The sequence below is a fragment of the Triplophysa dalaica genome, unplaced genomic scaffold (assembly GCF_015846415.1).
Source record: "Triplophysa dalaica isolate WHDGS20190420 unplaced genomic scaffold, ASM1584641v1 Contig1, whole genome shotgun sequence".
Classification (NCBI taxonomy): Eukaryota; Metazoa; Chordata; class Actinopteri; order Cypriniformes; family Nemacheilidae; genus Triplophysa; species Triplophysa dalaica.
In genome coordinates, this window is record NW_026622635.1 from 534,530 (window position 1) to 554,459 (window position 19,930).

Consider the following 19,930-nt stretch of genomic DNA (forward strand, 5'->3'; position numbering starts at 1 on the left):
ATGCTGTGAACTGGACATCCATGTGTACTGTAGATATTATCTAAATTATCTTTGGCTTATTTGTATCAGTACCTATTGTGTGATTGCTCCTGTTTGACATGTCGCTTATTGCTCCCTGACCTCTCTGTAATACTCTTTGGATAAAAGCGTCTACTAAATGACTAAATGTTAATGTAAATATATAGTTCTATCATTTTGGTTTTGTAACAATTTCTGAACCAGCTCATGCAGACCGAATGAGAAACCCAATTATAAAGCAGAGTTATATACACTGCCCGTTCAAAAACAGTCAACAACAGCATGAATTCAACTAAGCAAATAGGTAAGAGCCTCCCATTGGATTTGAGGTCTAGGTTCAACAACGTTATGTGCCCAGAGAATGAGGTCAGTTGACTGAATGATCAAGTTATGCCATCAATGGGTTCTTTCCTTCCTGATGGCACGGGCAGATTTCAACATGACAATGGCAGGATTCATCGGGCTCAAATTGTGAAAGAGTGGTTAAGTAAACATATACATCATTTTCACTCATTGGCCACCACAGAGCCCACACCTTGACCCTATTGAGAATCTTTGGGATGTGCTGAAAAAGACTTTGCGTAGCGGGTAGACTCTCCCATCAATACAATATTAGTTTTATCGTTTAGATTTTGTAACAATTTCTGAATAAACTCATGCAGACCGAATGAAAAACCCATTTATAAAGCAGATTAGTTTTTGTTGAGAAAAACCAGCACATCTAAATTTTCAGGTGAAAGTCGAGTCTGTAAAGTACCCTAGGTGTCGACGGAGACACTTACATACAGATGTCACGGTTTGTTCAGCGAACACTCAAGACAAGCAGATACTCCAAACTGGTATAATTTAATCCACAGAGACACAGGAAAAAGCACAACACCATAAACACATTCAACAGCGGACAAATATCAAGACCAAAGGAATTATTTAAATAAGACAGTAAACAAGGGGTAGACAAGTGATGGGAATAGTGTCCAGATGATGGGGATCAGAGTTATTCTGCTATTTTTTTTTATAATTGAGGAACATAAATTGCTGAATTGACGAAATGCATGCAGCAGGCAGTGAGTAGCTGGACTGATGCAACTCTGTCAAACACCCGCAATGCCCCGTGAAAAAGGATCTTTGTTAACGTTTTTACTTATGCTATTACACATGTATGTTTTCTATGTCTGCGTGTCAGCAGAGACCTTCTGTAGTACTTCGAAGAGGTCACATTTCTTATTCTTGACTGTCTGTGTCTTTTAAGTGTTTATTGTAATGGGTGACTTTTGTTGGAAAGATACTATATCATCATAAATCATCATAAATTACTGTATACAGAGGGATCTTCAACCCTGGACCTGGTGAACTACCGTCCTGCAAATTGCAGCTCCAACCCTGCTTCAGCACACCTTTCTGTAATTATCAAGCAACCCAGGTGTGTTTGATTGGGGTTAGAGCTGAAATCTTAAGGAGAGTAGCTCACCAGGAGCAGGGTTGGAGACCCCTGGTATTCAGCATACTGCATCTCTTAAATGTCGTACATTGCAACAGATATGTCTGCTTAAATATCACGCACTGTTAACAATAAGCAGTGGTTCGCGCCGACATACTTGCAATAACTTAAAAATGAAGGACTAGAGGTGACTCTTATTCTGCCTGGCAGAATTAAGACCGTACAGGATGGTGAGCGATTTGACCAATCGGGTGAAAGGGGCGTTACAGCACCGCCCACATGTACGAATCCCATATTGAGTCCGAAATCCGTTTTTTAAACGACAAACGAAAAATGAAAAATCGGGGCGAAATCTAATTTTTCGTTTGTTGAACTAAACGAAAAATGAAAAAATGAGTCATCTTTCAGTTTCCATTAATTTATTTAATATAGGATATCAAATGAATAAAACGTACACGGACCGGCATTAAATATCTCAGTATTTGTTCAAGTAATACAGTGACAATAAAACTGGGGCCCGTTTCAATAAGGAAGTTCAACCAACACCGAGTTAGAATCTGAACTCTTGAGTTGATTTACTCAGAGAATGGCTACTCTGAGTGGATTGAATCAACTCAAATCAGCTGGTCTGAAACTGAAAACTCAAGAGTAAGTTCACTCTAGGTTACGCGCCTGCAGCATGGCGATGAAAAGCCATCATCAATTGAGTGAAGATAGCACGATTCACCATGGCAACGGCACGTGACAAAAAGTGCTCTGTTCATATCTCGCCAATCAAATTGGATGTACTGTTACAAGCGTACGGTGAATATGAGCAGATATTTAAAAAAAAGAGCAACACAGTCACAGCAGCAAAGGAAAGAGAGTTGCCGTGGAAGAAAATTGCTTCTTGTGTTAATGCGCAAGTTTATATGTCAATCACTTTTATATTTATTTTGTTGAAACTGTGAAAATGGGAATTATATTTAACTCTCTCTCTCTCTCTCTCTCTCTCTCTCTCTCGCTCACATGTAGGTGCAATCCTTCTGCAATAAAAAGATCTATGCAGCAGCTGAATATGATATACCACAACATCATTCATTCAGGAAAGTTTAAAGAAATAAAACGCTCTTTCTAGTAGGATGCCTGATTGGGAAATGTGAAATATACTTCTTAAACTGGCCTTAAAAGTTAAGATAAAACGTCCAAACCGTGCCTCACAAATTCTCTCATGACGTAAGTGTAACTATGCAAATTAATGCAGCTTCCTCATCTACGGGTTCCTGAATAAACGGACATGATATTTTAAGGTCTGTGTGACTAAATTGAGCGCGATTAGGAACACGAATCAATAAACAAATGGTGTATGCAATTTCAACACCGCTCGTGCTTCTTAAAGGGGCGGAGATTGTAACAAACCCTGGGTTTGCGGAATAAAACCTGCTCCCGACCAGGTTAGGTTCACGGAGTATGTTACTCTGGTTACTCACTTGGAGTATAAGACTTATGCTTGACTTACTCCGCTGTCTTCGGGGTAAGTCATTTACTTCGCATTTTCTGGGGTTGACTAACTCGGAGTTTGCACTTACCCTGTTTTCTGAAACGGGCCCCTGGAGTTTCCTGTGGATAAATTAAGTTAATAATAAAAAAGCGTTATGTTTTTTACACTATAAACTTGCATGACAGTAGGTATTTTTCAAATGGCTGCATTCCTTTAACTCTTTCACTCCCACTCGCCAAAGACGAGTTACTACTGCAATCAGTGTTTGTACTGTTGAACAGCAGGTGGCGCTGTGTCACACCGTTGGGCAAAGTACAGAATCCCAGAACCTAGAACGTATATGTTTTAGTGGTTTTTACTGAATGTTCTGAGTGGAATCTGGGCGGAATCTTTGACAAAAAATGTTTATTATATCAACTGTTTAATCAAAGTGATGCAATTTTGAAGAAACTGACCCACATCTAAGGAGTGATAAAAAACGAACAAATGAAGATAGAAGAATACGGTTTCTTTTGTTTAAAAGCTGAGACTCTGTTCTTTCATTGGACATATTGTTTGTTCATATATTCTTTACAGAAAATTGACTGTGAGCCATTAAATTTGGGTGAAAATGTCAAAAAACGGTGGCGTAGGCTGGCATGGAATGAGTTAAATAACATTGTTATAAGGCTACACATTTGACATTGAATCTTTCTATTGTAGACAATTGTACATTTTTCTATTGCGGTGGTTCTCAGTAGGGTTGTGTATTTTATTTTATATTTCAATTCCGTTTTTGATTCTTATTGATTTCCTGTTTTGATTCCCAAGTTGTAAAAAGTTAAGTGAAACACTTCGATATCAAACTGTATGCATATTTTGATTAAAAATTCTAGAAAATGGCGACATCTCTGCTAGCCCATGCAATAGGGTATGTGAATGTGTCAAACATCACATGGATAAACAAGTCTTGTTACATCTGTTTGGTGGAAAAAGTGTTAACAGAAGTACTAACTAACTGTGATATTTATTTGTAAATAAATCTTATTTTTTTGTATTTTAAAGTCATTCAGATAACCTAGCTAGCTGTTTCCATTTTTATGGCATTTTATTTTACCATTCAAATATCTGTGAGACGAAGAAAAATAAAAGGTTTTATATATCAATCTGGTTATCTTCGGTAACTCATTTAAAGGTATTTTTAGTATAACAGCTCTTTGTGTAACAAAGCGCTTACAAAAGGCTTAAACCTGATGCACTGAGAATTGTTTTCTGCATTTTGGGATCTGCATGAAGCCTATGATGACAACTTAAGTTATATTGTTTGTGGCTAAAAATCAGAGTTTCATATTTTCCATTATAATATGGTACATAACAAGCTTGGTAATAATAAAGCTTAGCTGCATATTTAGTCTGCCTAGTCAACACACAGACCACAGAGAAAATCCCTCCGATGATCCACATTTCTGGTGTTTTAGTTATACCGCTGTTTCATTAAGTTTGTATTTACACAATTTATGCATTTTTCTTCACAGCATGTCAGTATCACAGCACATTGGACATTTTTCCAGTACAATGTGTATCTAGGACACGTGAAAGAAAGGTTAGTAGCTATACAAAAACATTCTGTACAACTGTATGTGCATGAATTGATATTAAACTACACCTAGAGAATAACGCTGAAAATGTTGCCTTTTGTCAAAAGTTTTGAAGTCTAAAGAAAAAATTGTTAAATTGACAATTTATTTGCTTTTACATCTCTGTAAATATTAAACCCAACCTTTGATGTTTTAGTGATTATATGGCAATTGATTTTTAAAGGGTGGGAGGAGGAATTAAATGAAATATTTAATTAGAAAATACAAATATTTCTTTGGTTTGTCTTTTACCTTCTCCCCAAGGGATGTAAAGAAGTTCTGGTCCACTGGGTCCCGTGTCCATCATGGTTTGTCAGCTTTCATGTTGAACTGATTCGAGTTGTCCCTAAAGGGACAGTTAACCCTAATTAAGATGCCTGTCGTATAATAGAATGGGAGATATTTAGAGTTCTGTAAGGAGAACATGGACCAATGTTACACTTCTTTTTGAAAAGTTAATCCTTGTGAAGGATTGAAAAAAAGTGTATGTTTGCAGGCTTGGGGGGGGGACTTGAGGACAAACGTGACTTGGTCATATACTTTGTGGTCAAGGCACATCTGTAGAGAAAACTATTAACTTGCACTACTTCTTCACCAAGAGTGGTTCCAGCACCTTCCTGATTCCTTGCATTCCACAGAATCCATAGGAAGCAGTGGACTTGATAAACAGTGTGGACAACAGGGAGATCAATATTAATGCATATGGACACCAGCTATACCCATATGGAAAAGAAACAGAAAAAACTTGTAAGAATTTCCTATTGCCTACAATAGTAAATGTTTATGTTTTATATGCATTATATGTCTTATGAGAGTTATATGTCTCATATTATGATTTAATCATGAAAGTGGCCACTTTCGCATTTTTCTCATACAACGTAATTATATGAATTAAGTAGGAATCAAACAAACAATATATATGTTGTTTATAAGGATAGTACATGGCAAAGTATGTTTTCAGTAAATATTTCATATCATTTTTGCATTTTTAATTAATATGTAAAACATTTCTTAGTTATAAAGACATATACAATTTATATATTAATATTTACAATTACATACATCTTTCTTGTGCGTAAAGTATATCTAATTTAAACGTAAACTATGCTTTCTTTATGTTTTTTATATATTTTTTTATATGTCAGCCAAGTAACATATCCATGTATGTATAAAAGCATATACTTTTTATAAATGAATATATACTAGTGGTGGGCATAGATTAATTTTTTTAATCTAGATTAATCTAGATTAATTCCAAGATGAATCTAGATTAAAATGGCTCATTTGAATTCTGCCGAAGGCATTCAGAATATGTGTGTGTGGCGAGGAAGGCGTGGCGAGAGCCGTCAGACAAAGGGGCGGGGCCGGTGGCGTGAGTGATAATGGCTATCAGCTGTGCGCACACCGGCTCCGCATTTCTGACGGTGGAGATCGGAAGCATAAAAGAACGAGCTGACAGAAGGTACGAGGAGAGAGGACTGGGCCCGAACTTGTGTTTGTATTTATATTATGTTTTGTTCGCCGGCGGTCGTCCGTGAGGGGCCGCCGGCTACTATTACTTTAATAAATGTTTGTTTAAATGTTTGCCGGTTCCCGCCTCCTTCCTTCCATGTCTTGAGACGTATTACAGTGTGCTACCCAAATAATGACTAAAAGTAAGTCTTTGAGAACGGGTTTCTCAAGCCAGGTGGCGCATTAGACCAGGGGCTCATCTCCTGTTTCCAAAATGCATCACAAACTGCTTGAGAAAGCTGTTCTACTATGATAATTGGTGATGAAAATTAAATTATGTTCAATAAGATGAACTTGTGTTTACTTCCGCATAAGCTAAGGGATGCTTTGCGTTTAGGTGGTACTTGAGACTGGAAGAGCTCCTACAGTACATTTACATTTAGTCATTTAGCAGACGCTTTTATCCAAAGCGACTTACAAAGAGTGAGGGAGCAACAAGCGATATGTCATACAGGAGCCATAATACATTAGATCTCAATACAAAGTTACTGGTTTCAACTAAAGCTAGACCACTACCTGTTGAGAGAAAGTGTTTTTTTTAAACCAATTCCGCATTGCACAAGGTGCTAACAACCTTAGTCTTGTCGATGTTTCTATTGGGAAGCTTCTTAAAAATTAATATTCCCTGAAGCAAACCCGGCGGCTTCATAGCTGCATCCATGTTAGCACGTCACGTTTGATGCAGTAATTTCACAGTAACGTTATGTTGTGTTCAGACCAAACGCGAATGGCGTGTCAAGCGCGAGTGATTTATATGTTAATGCAAAGAGCCAATAGACCTACTTGCTGCGCGAATCGCGCTAATGAAGCCCTGGTTATGAGGTGATGAGGCGGCGCTAAGGACGCGAATGAAGCCCTGGTTATGAGATGATGAGGCGGCTTCTGCTTCCGCGAATGACGCGAATCACGCGAGTTGAAAAATCTCGTTCTCGCCCCGTACAGTGCAGTTAAGCTGGTATACATCCGCGCTAAAATATCAAGGTGAAAGTCATCATAGCTTGCGTAGTATAGACCCAGCTCCCAACCCAACTTTGAGAATAGATTAACGGCTACATTTTTTTTTATCGCGCGATAAGAGTCTCAACGCCGTTAACGGCCCACCACTAATATATACCATTCTATATAGGTTTTTTGTATATAATGAGAATCAATAGAATCAATACTAGAGAATCAATATCAAGAATCCTTACAGATTTAGCTAGATAGTAATACAATAGTGCCAACTCCTACAAATTCTATGTACATTGTACCACTGTGAAATATGGTCATTGCATAGGAGCAAAAAGTAAATTAACGTCACCTTTGGTTTCTGAGACTGAGTTTCATTATCAGTTGAGCAATCTGAATCGTCCCCATATTTTTGGGGGGCCACTGAGGCCCTCTTTGTCAGCTCTGTAGGTTCTTTTTCCTTCAGCAGTGAGTTCAGTTTACGGATTGTCTCAAAATGAGTAGCTGGAACACAAAAGCAAATAGACCAGAGTTATACTCAAACAGCTGATTACACCAGATCACCCTTTTGTAACCCCTCAGACTGAAAATATACTTGAAGTTAGAGATGTGTGCTCCAAAATAAGTCCAAGCACTGCATGCATGCATTGCTCATATACTTGTATACGTCCATACCCTATGTATACTCTATGCAAATATTCAGGGGGTTATGCATAAGGTATACATGACACCTGACATAAACAACTATTCAAAAAGCTTTATTCAACCTGGTTTCAACTGTCAAAGTGTTATTATATCATCTAATTTTTAACATAGTTACATTTTTAGTTCGTTTTTGACATAGTTGTCAGATGACATACTGATTGTGGCACTTACAGCGTCAAAACCACATAGTACTTGTGTTTGTGTGAATTAGAGTAAGTTAGTAACTCTTAACTTAACACTAACAAAAATGACAGTGCCTCTGTAGTGAGGCCAGCCTCCTCATTGTTGTTTCCTCCCATGGCGCCATTCAATTATGGCCGAGTAGGTGGCAAAGGGATTCCCATCCTGGTCCATCTTGGAATCATCATACCCCCTTATGGCATCAGTTTTTATGTCACTGAGCTTCCCAAAATCCTCACCTTCACTCCACCGCACCACTGCAAACTTCCTCTCCATGTGTTCTAAAATTATCAAATAAATATAAATCATTGTTTGGCTTAGCAATCAATAAATGACTGGCAGACAGAAACTGCTAACATTTAACATCAGTATTCTGACTAAAAAGACTTCTACTATTAGGTATCTGCAGGGTTAGGCAAGTTATATTTAAGACTTTATTGCCACTCAAAATGAAATTTAAGACCCATTTTGAATATATTGTGATACACGATTCTGTTGTCTAAATTGATATCAAGCACATATTAAACACATTTCTTTCTAAACTTGATTTGAAATATACAAAGGAATATAATCTGAAAATTGCTGATTAGGTTATTGATAGGTTAAGTGATTTAATAGAGGTGAGCAGATAATGTGATATGTCTTTATGATTCTTGTGATAATAATTTCTTTCATATAACGTTAGCCCAGTCCTACCTGACAGGTGCCTACAACCAACCAGAAAGAGTCCGTGGATCCGGTGTTTCCTATTAACAGACAGTAACGTTAGAGAAATACAGAAAGCACATTAACGTTAATTTACTGACTGAACATGAATATTTTGGCCAAAGGCTGTGCAACCAAATGTAGTAAACATATAAATAATCATTCTATTTACTGGTTTAAAAACCTTAGAATCTAAAACAAAGGTTTGGTAATATTGTCATGAAAATAAAATGGTGGAGACCAAATATTTATGCAGACATTGAAAAAATGTTAACTCTGCCATGTTATCTTTGCCTTCTGCCAATTAGTTTCTGGATCTGTTATAATTTAAGACTCATCCAAGGTTACACTTGTGTTATTATCATATAAATATAATTAAAAATAAGGATAATTAACGTACTAATCTTGCTAATATGCACCATTTTGGGTAATATAAGCTGAAAGTGACTGTGAGCTAACTTAATGTAGCTAACTACAACTGTAACATATGTTAAACCAGTTAACGTTCGCCATTAAAAAAATCACTTGTTACTTAAATAAATGTATTTCAAATTTAGGGTCAAACATTGAAGCTTAAATCGTAATGTTAACTCTAGATTAACCAAACTATGTCGTCTGTTGGCCATTCGTCGGTCGTCGTGATTCAAAAGATGCTTCTTTTTCAACCTTCTACTTTTTTCCCTCCATGTCCCTCTACTACGGTGTTCTGCAGTGTACTCGCTCTCTCTCTCTCTCTCTCTCTCTCTCTCTCTCTCTCTCGCTATCGAACTATCTAGCGGCCAGCATGCGCATTACCCACAACCTCGCACTGCTCTGTTCATTATTTTCGAGGAACGGGTACATTAGCTAGCTGAAGTTTCCGGTAACTTTCTAGAGGTAAAATGTCACATCATGTTGACAAGGACATTAGCTAGCTTCACCAGCAACCCTAATAGACATTAATACTGGTAACTATGTCGAAAAGAAAGCACAACGTTACTGCTAACACGAAAGAAAAGGTTTGGTTGATAGAAAATGTTCCTACACGTACTTTGACAAGATGGAAGAAAAGGTTTGTACTAAATTACACCTGTTTCCTAATCCAGCTCGTAACTTCTGGTTAAAGGAGAACTCCGGTCAATTTTAACATTGAGCCCATATGTTTGTAAATTTGGAGTGCTGTTACAGAACAACGACACAAATCGGTGTTTACTACACCGTGTTATCCTCTTTTTAAAATTTTGTGATCTCAGATACAAATTCAAACGTCATACGTTACAGCGGTACACTACAAAGTCACATGTATATAAATAGAATTAATTTTGGCCACCCCAATATAAATAATATATAAATAATGGTGAGTTCATTACAATTTACTTTTTTGTGAACTATTTTTGAAAACGTGAATGTGATATTAACAATTGAGGAGAAAAACGTGTGACGCAGTCCACCATTACTATACCTTCTGAGCATCTGAGAAAACTTGAACTACTTACACTAACATGCCGTAGAGAAATATAAATCCAGTTAAAATGTGAATCATGACTACAAGAATCCAACACAATCCTGAAAGACAATCGTACGAGCAGTTTTGCTGCCATGCTGTATTTAGGCCTACTTTTTGTCTGTGTGATAAATTTGAGCAGGGCTTGTGAACACGTGTGTCGGGTCTTGTGAACACGTGCGTCGGGTCTTGTGAACACGTGCGTCGGGTCTTGTGAACACGTGCGTCGGGTCTTGTGAACACGTGCGTCGGGTCTTGTGAACACGTGCGTCGGGTCTTGTGAACACGTGCGTCGGGTCTTGTGAACACGTGCGTCGGGTCTTGTGAACACACGCGTCGGGTCTTGTGAACACACGCGTCGGGTCTTGTGAACACACGCGTCGGGTCTTGTAAACACGTGCGTCTCATGATTGCTAGTTGGCAGCTTCTCTTTATCTCCAGAACTTCTGTAATCATTTAACGGAGAAATAAGGCAAATGTACTCTGTAAAGAGTGTTTGTGACGCTGTTTCATATCTTTTAATGATAACCGATTAATCAGCTGAACAAGACAATCAAACATGTAGATCGATAGAAACATTATTTTCAAAACTCATCCTCAAAATGTACAAACAGACACTTAACAACTTACAATGTACTAAAACCATTCTAAATTACTAACATGAAACCATCGATATTTAATATTATAACACAGCTACTTAATCGCGTGGCTTCATTGAAAGGAAGTACAGAAAATGGACTCCTGTTCCGGGCAAAACCGGAAGACGTTCTCTGTTACAGCAAAAAACACCCCACCTAGTGCTTAAAACCTGAAAATATTGCACCAATAATAATGTTTATTATGCATACATAAGTTGTATTATTTAAAAAGTTAAGTTATTATTATAGTTTGTATAATAGTGAGAGTGAAGTATTGAGTGGACATGTAAAGAACGTCTACGAATTGCACATCCACAAGATGTTAATTTACTTTTTAATATTATTTATGTTTTCCCCTTTTCACACATTAGCATTAAAACATTTCTCAACTCCCTTCTTGTAGTGAAATAAGCAGACAGCGAAAATAGGATGGAGAAAAAAAAGGAAACGTTTATTGAACACTTTTCAAAACTATGTACAAGGGAAAAACATTAATCAAGCAAACGGCAACATATCAGCTGTTCACATGAACGACCCTTCTTTAGGCCAACGGACCAGCAGGCGCCATGCCGCCTTGCCCCACCTGGTCTTCCTTTGCCGGCAGCGCGTCCTCTGCCTCGTCGACGTCCCACAGCCCTCCCGTGCCTGAACCGCCACTCTCGTCCGCGTCGACACTCACCTTCAGGTCAAACGCCGACTGGAGAAAGTGGTCCTCTATTTAGTCCGCGTCGTTGAAGATGCCGCCAAGTCCGGCGGCGCGCAGGTACGAGGACAGCGCCGAGCGTGTCAGCAACACGCAATGTTTCCCCCCCGCAGTCGATAAGATGGCCTTTGCCGCAAAAGACGGGCAAAACGACAGGGCCCCCTGCTTGAGCCTACAACCCTCGCACCTGTACGTCACGGACCTCTCCAGGAACTGCCTCTGTACGAAGCGGCTGCTTGAGCACTTCCGCACGGTCCGCACTTCGATGCCCTTTACGGTGGCGCTGAAAAGCGCCGTTGAGGTGTCGTTCTGCTCGCCCCCTCCTTCCTCCGGGACGGCCAAGTCCGCGATCTCCTCGATGGAGCTCGTCGGACCGGTGCACAAGCTAATGAAGCCCTCTCTGTCCCGTGTAGAAAGGTTTGTGAATTCGTAGGACAAGCCTTCCTCAACCTGGCCGACGAAGCTGTCCCAGAGCATCACCTTGACCTCGCCGGTCCCGTCGGAGATCCTCAGCTAGCAGTCGGCCTGGTTTACCTGAACCACTCTGCTGGCGGTGCCGCCGAGACGCACTTGTCCGCGAACCTCTCCCACCTACGGAAAACAAGCACAAACATCCCGTCAGTTCTCCGTTCACCGCAAGCACACAGGAAAAGCGACCGCAACAAGTGAGCCGCGACTCGCACCTTCTGCTTGGGACCCAGCGCCTTCACCCCCACCATGGTCATTCGTCGGCAGCTCGCCGGTGTGCTCCGCAAAAACGCCAGCGTGGTCAAGTCCACCTTAGTCCCCCGGGAGCACAGCACGTCGGAGCCGTCGGGATCAGCAAAGCCTAAAAGAACACGCAGACATCCGTCATTCAGGACGGTGCCACCTGAGATAAGCAATGATGAGTAAATCAGCTGACTGGCATACTTATGCTCCGCCGGACGTTCCGCAGCCGCACCACGTTGCCGTTCTTCTCGGCCTGGGTGAACGTCGCCTGCTGATCCATCGAGAATACGACAACTCGGTGGAAGGACTGCCAGTCGCTCTGCAAGACCGCCGTGAAATATGGCGAGTTGTTCTTAGACTGCCTTCTGGGCGAAACGTTGTGGATAAACCCCTCAACAGCGTCTTCCCCCTCTTTCCGTACTTTCGTTGGGCTGGCCATGTCTTCTTCTTGGTGAATTCGGACGAGTAAACCATATATACGACCTCGGGGCCATACTTATACCCTCCATATGCAAATCAGGTGTAGGCGGGCAACTGTGCATTTGCGCGGGCACTTTGAAAAAAAAAAACCATCACGGCCAATCACAAAAATCGAACAACGTCCGAGTTTAAAAATACCAAGTAGGAGATGGACGGAACGTGAACAAAGTGTCGGAATAGCATGTACACTGGCCCTTGTCTGGATTTTCCGAGATTTCTGTGCTGCGCAACAATTCCTTTAAAAGAGTATTTTAAACAGTTTTAAGCGCCGTCTTAAACACAGCGCAATAAGACAAAACAATGTGTAGACAAACATGCCTCACATGCATTTTTAAGGAGGCGTCTTGTGTGCTTATGTGCCGAAATGGTCGGAAGCCGTTACAAAATAATTTTAAAGGCTTTAAACGGGCAAAGGTCTGTGGTTTCTGTGTTCCACAACAATTCTTTGCGCTTGAGAAGCCTATTTTAAACAGTCTCAAACGCCGTCTTATACTTAACGTAAAAAGACAAAAGAATCCATAGACAAATATGCCGAACATTTTTAAGAAAGTCTCTGAACTTGTGTTACATAAAAACAACAACTTACATAAAGCCATTCGCTCACTTACGAATTTTCGTGAACTGCTTGCACACGTTATCAAAACTACACATTTTTTCAAGACTCAACACACAATTCCCAAAACTGTACACACAACATGCAAAATGCCATAAATACATGTCGTTATGAAGCATTTGCATCAAATGGCAAACACTTCTTTCATAATAGTAAATGTTTGGATATACCATGTAGACCCTGTTGTTCTAAATCTAGAGCTCTTTGGTCTTTCATAGGCTTATATCTGCATTTCAATACAATGTTCTACAGTGAAGTAATCTGCTGAGAGTGGTATAAAGTACACTGTAAAAACCAATGCAATGTAGAAACAGAAAATATTTATTAGACCGAACATTACTGTTGCATACAGTAGCAAACAAAAACAACAATAAACATTTGTTGCCGTTGGAAAAAACTGTAAATAAAGAGAACAGAATATGTAGATCAATTTATGCAATAGAATTTTTAAATGCAATATCTATTTAATAATAGCCTGACTTCGTAGTTGAAAATTTGATATATTGTAGAAATGCATAAATTCAATCACGACAGGTTGAAGGTTCTTGACTCTGTCACAGTTCCTTTCACACTGTGTATAGTTGAGGGACTCAACTAAAAATGATTGCATCATTTGGTCGCGTATTTCACGAATTACGAAATGCTATTTTGAAAGCATTTTTGGCCAAAACCAAACTCACAATAGCCGTCTTTTGCTCTTCTGTGAACATGTGACTTCGCCCATCATGAAACCTTCACCTTTCCACTCTGTAGAAGATTCAGGAACAGTGTGAGTGTGTACCATAAACTAATATAATTTTTACGCATACAATATGGTCAGAATGTCTTACAGTTTGATGTACTTTTGTACTGTTTGATACCTCACCAGACTGTGACCAATGTGTACCAAACATATTTGTAATAGCCTACTGTTTGAATTATACCTCCCACTGTAAATTTACTCAGATTAGGCTGGACTCTCTGCCAAGCCTCTCTCATTGTTAAACCGTGGTTTATCACACGATCAATTAGTGTAGCCCAAATTTCATTCAACACCACTCTTCTTGTTCCTCTTCTGACTCGTCCTCTTCCAACTAGTCCTCTTCCTCCCCTTGCTCCTCCTCCTCTTCCTCCTGTCTTCGCCTCCTCCACCTCTGCCTCCTACTCCCCTTACTCTGTGTGCATTGTTCCCATCCATTGTTCAAAACCAATAACTTGACCTTTGACCTGTTTATAGGCCTCCTCTAAAATCATGATTTGGTTGGGGTTGAGTAAATTCAATTCAATTCAAGTTTAATTATATAGTGCTTTTCACAATGTGTATTGTTTCAAAGCAGCTTTACGGGGCAAACAGGAAAAACAGAAAAATTAAAACACAGCACAGTGCATGGTATTTATACAACGAGTAAGATCATTCTAATACATAATATGTAATTTCTTAATAAATTAACAAATGCAGTCTCCCGGTGACAAGGCCAACACTGCCCTGCTGAGCAGATCCCATCTGATGTGTCATAGCTGCACTCAAACTGCTGACATGTGATTTAAGTTTAGCATTAAATACCAAATATTGTAACTTCAGCATTAATAAGACAAATAATCCGTCTTTGCTCTTGGTTGGGGGTGTAGTGGTCTGAGCTGGGATGGTCCCCCAATGGTCTCTTGGGTGGTGGTGGAATTGCCTTAGATGGAGCTGGGATGGTCAGTCAGTCTGCAGCTGTATCTGGTGTAATCTCTAGGTGGAGATGGGCATCTGTCGGTCGTCTGCACAAGGTGGAACTTCTTCCTACCTCTGGATGGACTAACTAACGTTAGTGTGATGCACTGATGACTTAGTGCGGCATTTTGATTAGTTATGTTTGAAAAAGGAAATCAATAAAGTTAAAGGTTGAAAATTAGTGTTTGGTTTTGCCGATTGGGTGTCTGGTTCTGGTGTTTGAATGTCAGGTTTCAGAAATTGTGTGACAAGTAAACATTTTGTGTAAAAGCTATTGAAAAAAACTGTAAACTGAAACACAAGGTTAAGAACAATAATCATTTTAGTAAACAGTGTTTCCTTTTTTACCAACATGGCCTACTCAGGCGCATATGCAAAAAGAAACATATATGAGGCTAAGCTACAATGCTGGGTAAAAAAACAGCATCATCTATTTTTCTCCACAATGTTAATTTACTGTTTAGGCATTCAATCGCGAACCAACCTTAGAATCTGACTAACATTGTTCTTACTATTATCCTAAATGTACCATTTATTTTTTACTACTCATATAAGAATTGATGGTCTGCATAACATATTACCATATGTTTCTTTCTTTTATCTTCTCTTATTTGGTGTGCATAGTCTCTTTGTGTCATTGTGTGAATGTTATGTCCCGTGCAGTGCTGTGTGCATATCTGTGTGTCTTTGTTTTATGCATGTGTGTGTGAGCCTGTGTAATGTCCACAATTGTTGCATTCACTGAGTCTGTGTTTCGTGGCGTGTGTGTGTGTGTGTGTGTGTGTGTGTATTTATTAGTGGTAGGGCGTTATCGGCGTTAACATGCTGCATTAACGTGAGACTCTTATCGCGCAATAAAAAAAATGTCGCCGTTAATCTATTCTCAAAGTTGGGTTGGGAGCTGGGTCTATACTACGCAAGCTATGATGACTATCACCTTGATATTGTAGCGCGGATGTATACCAGTTTAACTGCACTGTACGGGGCGAGAACGAGATTTATCAACTCGCCTGATTCGCGTCGCCTCATCATCTCATAACCAGGCCTTCATTCACGTGATTCGCGCCGCAAGTAGGTCTATCGCGTCTTTGCATTGACTTAAAATGTAAATCACTCGTGCTTGACGCACCATTCGCGTTTGGTCTGAACACAACATAACATTACTGTGAAATTACCGCATCAAACGTGACGTGCTAACATGGATGCAGCTTTGAAGCCGCCGGGTTTGCTTCACGGAAAAAGCATTTTTAAGAAGCTTCCTAATGTAAACCTTGAAAAGACTAAGGTTGTTTGCACCTTGTTCAATGTGGAATTGGTTTACTGTACGAAATTGGTTTACATACAGTTGGTTTAAAAAAAAAAAAAATTCCCTCAACAGGTAGTGGTCTAGCTTTAGTTGAAACCAGTAACTTTGTATTGAGATCTAATGTATTATGGCTCCTGTATGACATATCGCTTGTTGCTCCCTCACTCTTTATAAATTGCTTTGGATAAAAGCGTCTGCTAAATGTAAATGTACTGTAGGAGCTCTTCCAGTCTCAAGTAGCACCTAAACGCAAAGCATCCCTTAGCTTATGCGGAAGTAAACACAAGTACATCTTATTGAACATAATTTAATTTTCATCACCAATTATCATAGTTGAACAGCTTTCTCAAGCAGTTTGTGATGCATTTTGGAAACAGGAGATGAGCCCCTGGTCTAATGCGCCACCTCGCTTGAGAAACTCGTTCTCAAAGACTTACTTTTAGTCATTATTTGGGTAGCACACATATTCTGAATGCCTTCGGCAGAATTCAAAAGAGACATTTTAATCTAGATTAATTCCAAGATTAATCTAGATTAAAAAAAATCTATGCCCACCACTAGTATTTATCCATATTATTTCCCTCTGTATCATAAGAGTGTGGGTGCACTGTATACTTTTGAGTATCATGTGTGAATGGCTTCATCCAGCAACCATGAATGTGAATCAATGTATCCATTTAAGATGGTCCTAGATTGTATTTATTCAATATTAATTCTTCAGAACACAAGAGAAGCTATTTTAAGTGTGTTTTAATTTGACAGGTACCCTGCCACACCCATAGCAACTAAAGTTAATTTAGCAACCATTAAGATAGACCTATATCTCTGCAATAGAACATCATAGAGACACTGGGGTTGTTTCCTTTGATTTGTGGTTTGATGTGTCATTAATTGGCAGGTGCTATTCCACGCCCATGGCAACCAAACAGGTTAGCTTAGCAACCGTTTAGCAAGATCTATATCTCTGGGGACAACATCGTGGAGGCTTAGAAGCTTGGTTCGTTTCACCTGTTGTTTAGTTTGTTATCAATTGGCAGGTGCCGTGCCACACCCATAGCAACTAAACAGGTTAATTTAGCAACCATTAAGCTAGACCTTTATCTCTGGAGAATAACATCATGGAGACAAGGGGGTGTGTTAATTTCACTTGTGCCTTAGTGTGTTATCAATTGGCAGGTGCCATGCCACATCCATAGCAACTAAACAGGTTAACTTAGCAACCATTAAGATAGACCTATATCTCTGCAACAGAACATCGTGGAGACATCAGAATTGGTTAATTTCACTTGTCCCTGAGGTAATATCAGTTTACACCTGTTTTTGCAAATGAGTGTAAGCATGCGTGGTCTGAATTAACCGTTGATGACCATTTCTGTAATTTTTCTTGCTGTTAGAGAATGTCATCTGTTGTGGATGTGTTATGGTGCGATTCCTGAGTGTAGTCGGCGACCTTAGTTCCCTTAGACTGCTCGAACCCGGTGATTGCTGCTTGCAGCTATATTTGTTTTCATATTTCTTTTTATGGGTGAAGTCTCTGTTGCATCAGTAAATGTGAATGGTGCAAGGGACATAAGAGTGAAGAGTGAAGTGTATAGACAGAAAAGACTGGATGTTATTTTACTTCAAGAAACAGACATGTACAGAGCAGTGTATTGAAAGAAATTACATTGAACCTCATGAACCATCCTGCAAAAACTCACTCAAGTCATGAAAACACATGAGCTGGGTGATATATGGAGACTGCTTAATGGCATTCAGACACAGTACACTTGGGCTCATAGTCATGACAATGTTCTATCTTTGGCCAGGTTGGTAAGGTTTTATGCTTTTAAACACCATCTTGGTATTTTTAGCAAGTTTTTATTACCCCTGTCAGCTTCTCTGATCATAGTATAGTGTTTTGCTCCTTTAATTTGAATCATGTAAAGCCAAAGAGTGCTTACTGGCATTTTAACGCCTCATTGTTGTAAGATAAAAAATGTAAGGATACCTTTACATTTTTCTGGCATTCTTTTAGGTCTACAAAAGATTATTTTTGTTCTTTGAGAAAGTGGTAGGACTTTGGTTAAGTGCAAATCGGACACCTATGTCAGCAGTACACTAAGAACATTACTGTACAGACACTAAGATCTATGCCATCACTAGAGACATCTATAGCAAAACTCCAAAAGTTAGCAGATTCGGCTGATTCTGGACATGTGACCTGTCAACCGAGCATTCAGAATCACTTCTCTAAAACAGATCCTGGCAGAAGTGCGTCCCGGTGACTGGTTTGCATCCGTGGATCTGAAGGATGCGTATTTTCATGTTCAGATAGCCAAGCGCCACCGAAGGTTCCTGCGATTCGCTTTCCTGCAGCATAGGCTGGACAACGCCGGCCTCCCATCAACGCTGAAGGTTTATGTGGTTCCAGAGGCTCTCTCACTGGGTGGTAGAGTATTACCTTGAGTGTCAGGGACAGGAATGCCCCTTTGGTATAAGAGCTCATTCGTCTAGGGCTATCGCCTCTTTGTGGGCCTGGTCTAATGGCACATCTATTCAGGACATGGTCTTCGCAGAACACTTTTGCCAGGTTCTACAGATTGGACGTGTCCTCTTTGGCATCTCAAGTCCTCAAGTGCTGATCGCTATTTGTCTTCTACCTTATAATCGCTTATGTGACACAGTTGTTACAGCGCTGCTGTTGACTCTGAGCTTAGTGTACTTTTATGATCGCTGTTATATATCCGCCCGGGTTTCCGTGCTGGCTCTTACTCTTGTGGTCTCTGCCCTGTTTTAGAGCAGCCCGCTGGATTTCTTGGGTGTTGGATATGCAATTTTGGCAAAAGCCCGATCTATCAGTTCATTGACCTGCTTCAGCCAATCAGCTGTTGATGCAGTTCTCCGCAATGTCTCGTTCCCGCTTCTAATGGAACCGAGGTTACGAAAGTAAACGGAGACGTTTTGTTTGGGGGTTTTGTCAGCTGCTCTCCCAGCTAAACCCGGAGAGTGAACCGAGATGCTGCTATTGCTTCCCTGTCTCACTTTTCATGGAGCTCATGAGAACGATGGGGAATCAAGAACAGAGCCATACCACCAAAATATCATGTTAACAGTCTGCCATTAAAAGATTACTTGTCTCTAAATATTGACATGGGTTTTTCTTAACCCATGTTATAAATGTTTATTAGTGTGTACAGTAAGATCATACTTTATAGTATAAGAAAGATTTAAAAAAAGCATGATCTGTAGTTTTTGGTATAGGACCATGTCATTGTACAAAATAAGATTGTTTTTGTGTGGCGGTAAATCTAAAAGTATAATTGATTTGTAGGTTTACAGGCTGTTTAGAATAGTTGTATTTCTCAATGTTGTGAGTAAAACATGTTTTAAAATGCAAACTGTTGCATTGTGGTTGAATGTGAATCTTAAACTGTAATTGATTTGCGAGTTCATGTTCAGATTCCATTTGCTTTGTCAAATTATAGTGTAAAAAGTTATTCTTTACTTCTCCGCATGAAAAATATAAAGTTTAAAATATGAGTGTGTTGTTCATTTTATTATAGAAATGGCATTGCTAGAGCTTCTTGTTTATTATTTTCTTGAAATGAAGAGGTTGTGGAATTTTGTATTACAATGTGTTTTCCTTTTTTGTGTATTGATGTAGGTTGTTAATATTTTTAATATATACGTTTTATATTTGTTCAGGTTGTTGCTGT